A 7968-nucleotide genomic window follows, 5' to 3' on the forward strand; every position below is an offset into this window, starting at 1 on the left:
TCCGGCCGCTAACAAGCACAAGGCATAATTAGTAATTGAAGTCACCTTATAGGTTCTGTCTGTGCCCTTCACACTGGGATCCCTTTGGAAACAAGCTGAAATTGTAGCTCATGTTCCCTGACTCCTCATCAAGCAATTACTGACCTGCTCATCACCAAAGGAGGGAGCGGATTAGACGTAGGGGTAAAGTGAGCCAGGAGAGAAGGGCAAATAGGAAGTGACTTGACTCAATATGAGGGTCTCTCGTTTTTTTTTTTTTTCCTTCTTTTGCTTTTACAGAAGACGTGCGGCTCCCATTGTAGTCTGACTCCTCATCCCCCAAATTAATCCTCAGAGAGCTGTCATTTAATAATTACAAATCCCTGCGATAATTACGATAGCCACACTAATCCAGTTAGGGTGGAGATTGGATAGCGACTGCTGAAATGTGAGTATATCTCACCAGTTCGTCAACCTTTCAATTTGCCTTTACGTAAATATGGCCTCTTTTTTTGGCCCATGTGATGGTACTCGCATATATAATAAATGCTAATTTACCAATACTGCCTCCATTATTTTCCCTACTTTTTCATCTGATGACTTTAAAAGCAAACACATCACATCCATTATCTCTAACAGTAGTGGCTGGGTTGATTTGAGTGGGTGAAAAAAAAACTCTGCCAAACGTCTGGATGAGCAAATACAACACATTCTAATAGACGAGTGCTTAAATGACCAGCACGGACCAAATAGTGTTAACAGCAATGTTTTGAACAAATGCCTGTTTTGAATTAGTTGGACGTGACATTCTTAGGTTTATTCTCTGTGGACTAAACAGAGCAAACGTCTAAAGTACAAGAGATAAAAGCACACATTTGTGCTTTGAGTTACAAAAACTTTGAGTGAAAAGCAAAACACATGAAATGCTTGCAACCTGCAAATACTGTAGAACGTGTTAGGTAATTACCACAATTATTGACATCATTAGATGTGAGAATTACCTGATTAAAACCAATATGATGCTGTACTGTGTATAAAGGCATAAATAACCCAAATCGTGGCGCCTTTGTCCCAAAAAGAGGGAATTCCCAGTGGACAGGGTGTCATCATTGGCTCATGTCTGTGATGCAGAGGGACACATGACCCCCGACGCCCCCATCTCAGACCACGCTGATCCGCCTGCACCAGATGGGAGTGACTTACCCCTCCGCCCCTGTCTCCAGGCTCTGTCGCCCTCAGCCGCAGGGGCAAAGCAACAAAGGGCTGGTGGTGGTGGTGGTGGTGGGGGGGGGCATTTGAATGTGTAGGTACCGGTCCTCCTCGGGCTCCACGGGCCTTCTACCGCTCGCCAAGGTCACGGAGGTCACGCTCGCACCCTTGGAGGCCTTTTTGTCCCGTTTGTGGTTCCTCCACGCATCACAGTCACACACGTGCAGCGGCAGCAGGGGATAAGGTTGAACCGGAGTTTAGAGCTCGGTCTGCGCCCTGGAACGGCAGCAGAAGTCGTTTCAGCTCCAAGCTTAATAACATTTCAGCTCCTAGAAATCATTTTTCATACGCTCCCTCTATTCTGATAAATATTAACAAATGAATCAGCGTTAATGCTTTAAATTATGCGCGTGAGCCGTCATCATTAATAAGTTCTATGGGGTTCCTCTCTTACAGCTCATTACCGTATTGTTCATAATTTATCACTGTTGACTCCCTAATGGGTTTTTAAAGGACTATTACAGAAAGCCCCAATATTTTTTTTCTGTAATAGCCACAAGTCAATCTGCTTAAGAGGCCGGAGTGTCAGATATAAAATATATCTACAGGTCTACTTGGAATTTAGAGTAAAAAAGATGAAGCACCAGCAGAATTAGCAAACAATGCACAGGCTGTGTATCATGAGGGGAACGTTACTGTTCAGTTGTAAATAAAAGGCGAACGATGTTGTCTGATGCGCCTCCAACCTAAAACAGCGCGTCTTTCGTGTTCTACATTTAGGCTCCACATCTTCGTTGTGTCTTGAGTATAAATTGCAGCGCGGGTTTCACAGGCAGGAGTCAAACAACTGGATGAATATGCAATGAAGTCACTCAATTCAAAGTACGAATGAAACAAAAAACCAGCCGGGGTCGTGTTTTGAAAGAGGAGTCCGACTCATCACGTCGGACGCTTCAAAGAGGGATTAAAAAGAAAGGCCACAACCAGAGCCCAGCATGTCTCGCCTCAGTAAACTCTGTCAACCTGAAAGAAAGCGCCGATCCAGCGGCGAAGGGAAGGTGAATGTTTGTCCTTGCTTTTCCTGCCAGTCAAAGAGGATGCTTCAGATGATGAGAGGGGACAAATGGCTGCGTGGAGCCAACCGCAAATTGAACCAGTGACTGTTCAGTTTGTCTGCAGAGGCTTTTTACCTAATAAAGCCCTGGCTCCATTTGGGGATTGGACACAATCTATTTGAACTACTCGTTCTAGTGACATCTTCACCAGAACTACCACAACTCCTTATTTACAGCGTGTAAAACCCGGTTTCAGTGAACCAGGCTCATCACGAGAACTTTCTAAGCTATTTATTACCTCTGTTACTTGGTTTAGTGGAGAAACAGTGTCATACTCACTGATCCTCCATTTGCTGAATGATCAGATAATGCATCAGCATCTTGAATGTTGTTGAACTACAAACTGAACTATTTTAATATCTTTCAGATGTCCAACCAACACCAATAGTAATCAAATAAACATCAGTAGCATGTTACATTATCTGGTGAGGTCCCAGTTTAGAATCCTTTCAGCAGAAACATGAAATGCTGTTTCACTTTCACGTTTCACATCGTTACTGCAACAAACTGCAACTGCAGTGTTCTACGCGGCCGCAGCGTTACCGCGGCAACGGCGGGAAGCTGCTGCAGCTCCCGGAGCCGGCTGAGCCTGACAGTAACGGATGTTTGTGCAAACGCGCTAGTTTGTCATGAGTGACGTCTTCATTTCGCCGCCAGGTACCTTGAAGAACAGCGGCGCCGTCTTTAAGTGAAGCCTTTCGAGCGCTTCCTGAGGACGCGCTCCCCTGCGACCTCCGTCCTCTTCAGGCCCCGAATTAGAAAACGCCTCCACGAGGCTTCCTCGTGGGAGGGGCACACGCGCAGGCCTGTCTTTGTCTAGAGACTTCCTATCCACGTAATGACTTTACATTATTATTTTCATCCTTCTCGCAGCCAGGAGAGGGACCGTGATTGAATCCAAATCAGTCTGTCAGATGGCAACGCTAGAAAAGCCAATTGCATTTTAGCAACACACAAAGGAGAGCGGCATTCACTCACCAGGCAAATGAGAGCCTTGAGGAGATTATAAATTGGAGAGAGAGCAATCGAGTCTGGAGCAAGATTTCCATTCAATTCCGGTTTAATTAGATCTAGCCTCTAATTGACTTTCTAATTTTTCAATTAGCAATCAACATTAGATTTTTCTTTTTTTTTTCCGGAGACCTCATCACATTCAGACTTACTTATCTGCTTGAATGAGAGAGGAGACAGCAGCGACTGTAATGAGTGGAAGAGGAAAACATTTGAGAGTCCCAGAAATGTTTCAGTGTGTGATCTTTGGGGTAATTACCAGTCACACCAACAGGGCGACATGATTTATTTAATGTACTTTGTGGAGAGCGATGGGCCGTGCAGCGCCAACCAGTCATCCATCCGTCATGGACTCTCCACTGCTGCCTAATGCTTATTGTGCTGTAAACACTGGCTCTCAATTAGCATCTTATACTGTAAGTCATTAACACTTGTTAATTGACTTGTGATTGTGGAACTGAAAAATTTCAATCAACACTGGCTCCGCAAGTACGACTATAAGCGAAGGCATGTTGAAAGCGTGTGCACAGAATCTGTTGGACTTTCCAGCATAAAGTCGCTTTAAGCTGCAGCTCAGGTAAAAAGTTACACCTCAGCTGTAGCAGAGCCTCCACAAGAGCCAGAGGAGCGCCCTCCAGTTAGACCAGCTGAAGCAGGGCACCTCCTATGGGACTGGAGGGCCAATTACAGCGCATAGTAATTCATAGCAAGCCGGTAATGAAGTCCCTGTCCTCATCAGTCCCAATTAGAAAGAATGGATCTGCTGAGGAGCGGAAAAATGAACCGGGGGGTGAAGTGAAACAGAGGGAATGGAAGTGGATAAAGAGTGCAAAGATATTTAGGATGATTGTGGAGAGAATTCGTCTTCCTCTCTCTGGATGCTCATGTGGATTTTCCATTATGGCTCGTAATTGACGATTTCTTTTACAATTAACTGCAAGCGCAGTCGCGACAGCGGTAATACCTAATTTTCCCAGATGATGACAAAAACGGAGCAGGAAACAACAGGAAGGACGACTCACCGCCAGTGATTTTACGCCTGGCTCCCAACAAAAACATTATCTGTGTCAAAACAAAAGTATTTCTCTTATTAGCTGTGGGAAACGCTAGTAGACCAGAGGGTATTGGAGGCGCAGCGTAATATTTCTTCTGATGGGCTTTTGCTGTCTTTTCCCTGGCAAACCACCCACGGTGAGTAATACACGCTCAACAACCCCCTGCATGGCTGATCCGCAGCTTCAGGAGCTCCGAGGGAAGGGCTCTCATGAGCAGAGCTGAGGAATCATTTTAATTGGATTACTCAATAGTGGGACGGGCTCGGTGCTGGAAAAAAAAACACATTTTTTTTACATTTTCCTCGCGTTACATCCAAAGACATTTGAATGCCTCCTGATCTTGCCGTGGACCCAAACTATGCTAATACGGGGCATAAGTGAAGCTGGGACGTGAGAGTCTGAAGGAGGGAAGTAGGTAAATCCCTCATTAGTCTGTTTGCGTTCGGCCGGCCTGTGTTTGGAGAAGGCTTCAGTCCACTGGGGATTAAGACCACGAACAGCATACACAGGTGCTGGGATCTCCTGTGGGAGCAGCCAGCTCTAAAATATCATTTTATATTCTGGTTGGAACCAACGCTTCTCCCAAAGTCGCCACTGGCCAGTCTGAAGAGTCCTCGGGGACAATTTCCATACGCTTACAATAATTAAAAGCAGTTTTATGTACTTAGGCGCATCTTCAGAGGTCAGACATGCGGAATAAGAGCTAATTGTTCAAGAGTGGAACTCAGTCGTGCAAACATTTGGCTGATTTTCTTTTCCGGCTCATCTAACTTATATTTAATTTCTTTGTCCTCCATCCTCCACTTGACCTGGAAATTGATCGTGACCACCAGCGTTAAGGACGTCTCACTTCTCCTAATGCAGTCTGTAAGAGATGCAACTACAACGCACACACACACACACAAGCACGCACGCACGCACGCACGCACGCACGCACGCACACACACACACACACACACACACACACACACACACACACACACACACACACACACACGCTGAGCACAGTGAGGAGAGATGAGGCTGCGGCGTCAAAGCCTAATTTCAATTTAATTTCATTTTTATCTGATTTCAGCGGCGCACTGTGATTTCTGTCAGCCGCACACGCAACACAACACCGTGGCCGGAGCTGGATTGTTGTCACGAAGAACACACGCCGAGCAACTGAATTTACGGGGAGGAAAAATAAAATATAAAAACTCGACCAGTTCATCAAATACTTTCTCAATTTTAAAAGAGTTAGATTTCCTTTAGGGGCCAATTTAGGGCCTGCTTCATTTAGAGAGAGATATTGCGCAGCATTATTCATATACAGTAATTATATTGGAGCGCCATAACATGACAGTAATACGGGAAGGAGTGATGGTGATGTGTCCCAGTCATATCATTCTCTACAAACATATTCCCAGCAGGTCTAGTTAGATGCAGGGAAATTGCCTTGAAATTGTTACCTCATTGCATATAACAGTAATAAGGTGGTGCAGATGAATAACTGCAGTGGCACTAAGAGTTTCAACTGTAAACAAAACCCTATATTATACTAATGTTAATATGTGTGGCCGCCACACAGGCACTGAGGATGCACACGGCGAGGGGATCGAAGGGGGAATTCTGCGCTTGCAGCTCCGCCATTCAACATGTTTTACATTTAGTTCGAGTGAATAAATGCAGTTCAACTATTATTTGCTTCCGAAAGCGTAGGAACAACAGGAGGTGGGTCTGGAAACGCACGAGAGAATGGCGACAGCGTGGATTTGGATGTTAGATGTTAGAGTAAATAGAAGCGCGATGGCGGCCATCTTGGAGGGAAGCCGCACGGTCCGTTTGCTGAATTCACGCTTTCGCTGACTTTCCCTTCTGCTGCCACACGCGTCCCTAATGCCGGTGGGAGCTGAGGTGGTGCGATGTGCGCCTTCACAATGTCAGGCCGCACCTCCTCTAATCTGCCGCTTAATTCCTCTGTCGCCGGTGGAAAGTGCTGACGCGGCGCCTCCCCGTGTGGCGAACCGCAAAATGCCAAAGTGACCAAGAGCTGAAAGCAGGAAAATAATGAAAAATAACCTCTTTTACACAAATGTCACTCCAGTGACTGGACAAAGACGAAGTTATAGTGAGGAGGAAAACAGCAGAAGTCGTAGAAAGACAGTGTCACTGAGGATCGTGGGTCTAAATAAAGAACTGAATAAACGTGTGTACCGATATCGTCCATGTTTCGTCCGCTGACCCATAATCAACCTGCGTCTCGCTCCGCGCTTGAGGCGCGAGTGAATAGGACAGCGGCTGAAGAGAGTCGATTCTCCCCTCAGCAGGAGCCCAGCTGCTCGGCTGGGTTTTATCGCATCTGACATGATTAAAATGTTAGTGTTGGCGTGTTCGCGGCGCCAACGCACCGCGTCCAAACACTTCCCACAGTCCGTCACGACCGCAGGTGACAAGCGAAGCCAGCGAGGACCTCATAGTGGTTAAAGGTTACAGGGGGATGCTGCACTTCCCGCTCACATCTCTGAATAGATCACACCTCGCTCTCAGCTATCTGACCTTTAAATACTCGGGGAAGATTCGGGCGTGCGACAGAGGCGCCAAATTGTCCTTTGTGATCTTTAGAAATATTTGGCGCTTTTTTTTTTTCCCCTTTTCCTTTTCAATCTGCGTGCCGTTGCGAGGGCGTGCCTCTTGTTTGGATGCTAAACAGGAAACATGTGCCCGGAGTCAGGAAGATTCATCTCGCCGTCATTTTCCATCGCGCTCAGCATCCACTCCGGCCCTCCTCCACGCAAAGTGGGAGGGAGGTGGAGAGAGAAAAATTAAAAAACAACAAATATTAATGAGGTGTTACGCCGAGATATAACGATGTGTGCGCTCCCTGATAGCATCTGTACTTCCTTAATGGCATGTGCAATTATGTAGGCCCCCATTAATATCCAGGCTGGAAGTGTCAGCACCGAGGGCCTCGCTTCAATCACTGCTGTGCTGCTACTATAAACACAGGAGAGACGCACGCGTGAACTACATCTATGGTTCCTGCCTGTAAGCGCACGATATTTGCAACGGATCAAACAATGAAATTGTGATTTCAATCAAATATAATGTTCCGACGCAGCATTCGCTAATTTCTGCAAAGATAAAAACACTGCATCTATAAAAACAATCCCACAGCAATGAAGGAAATAAGAGGAAATAAGGAACCATAACTTTTTTTATCACACACTTGTTATTACATATACTGTAAATCTATAGTTAGAATTACTTTGAGTTAATGAGAATGATAGAATCAAGTTAATTTGATGTCTTAATTTATTGCATGTCACTAATTATAGTATTTTGTGACGTAAATTTAATTTTAACCTCAGATATTTTGTTCCATTTGTTCCCTAAACAGCATAATTACACGAACATCTAGTCCATAAAACTGCAAACTGCACATCCTATTAACTGCGAACTGAAGATTAAGAACGCTACTGTCTGTATTAATCACAATTTATTACAGCGCACTTGGATATAAATGATGTTTAAATGTTTCAAAGGAACAAGTGTGACCCGGGAGCAGTGCAGTGTTTGCTAATGGGATTGGGATAAGCTGAGTGAATGAGCTGGAGGGT

The sequence above is a fragment of the Betta splendens genome, chromosome 7, assembly GCF_900634795.4.
Source record: "Betta splendens chromosome 7, fBetSpl5.4, whole genome shotgun sequence".
Taxonomy (NCBI): domain Eukaryota; kingdom Metazoa; phylum Chordata; class Actinopteri; order Anabantiformes; family Osphronemidae; genus Betta; species Betta splendens.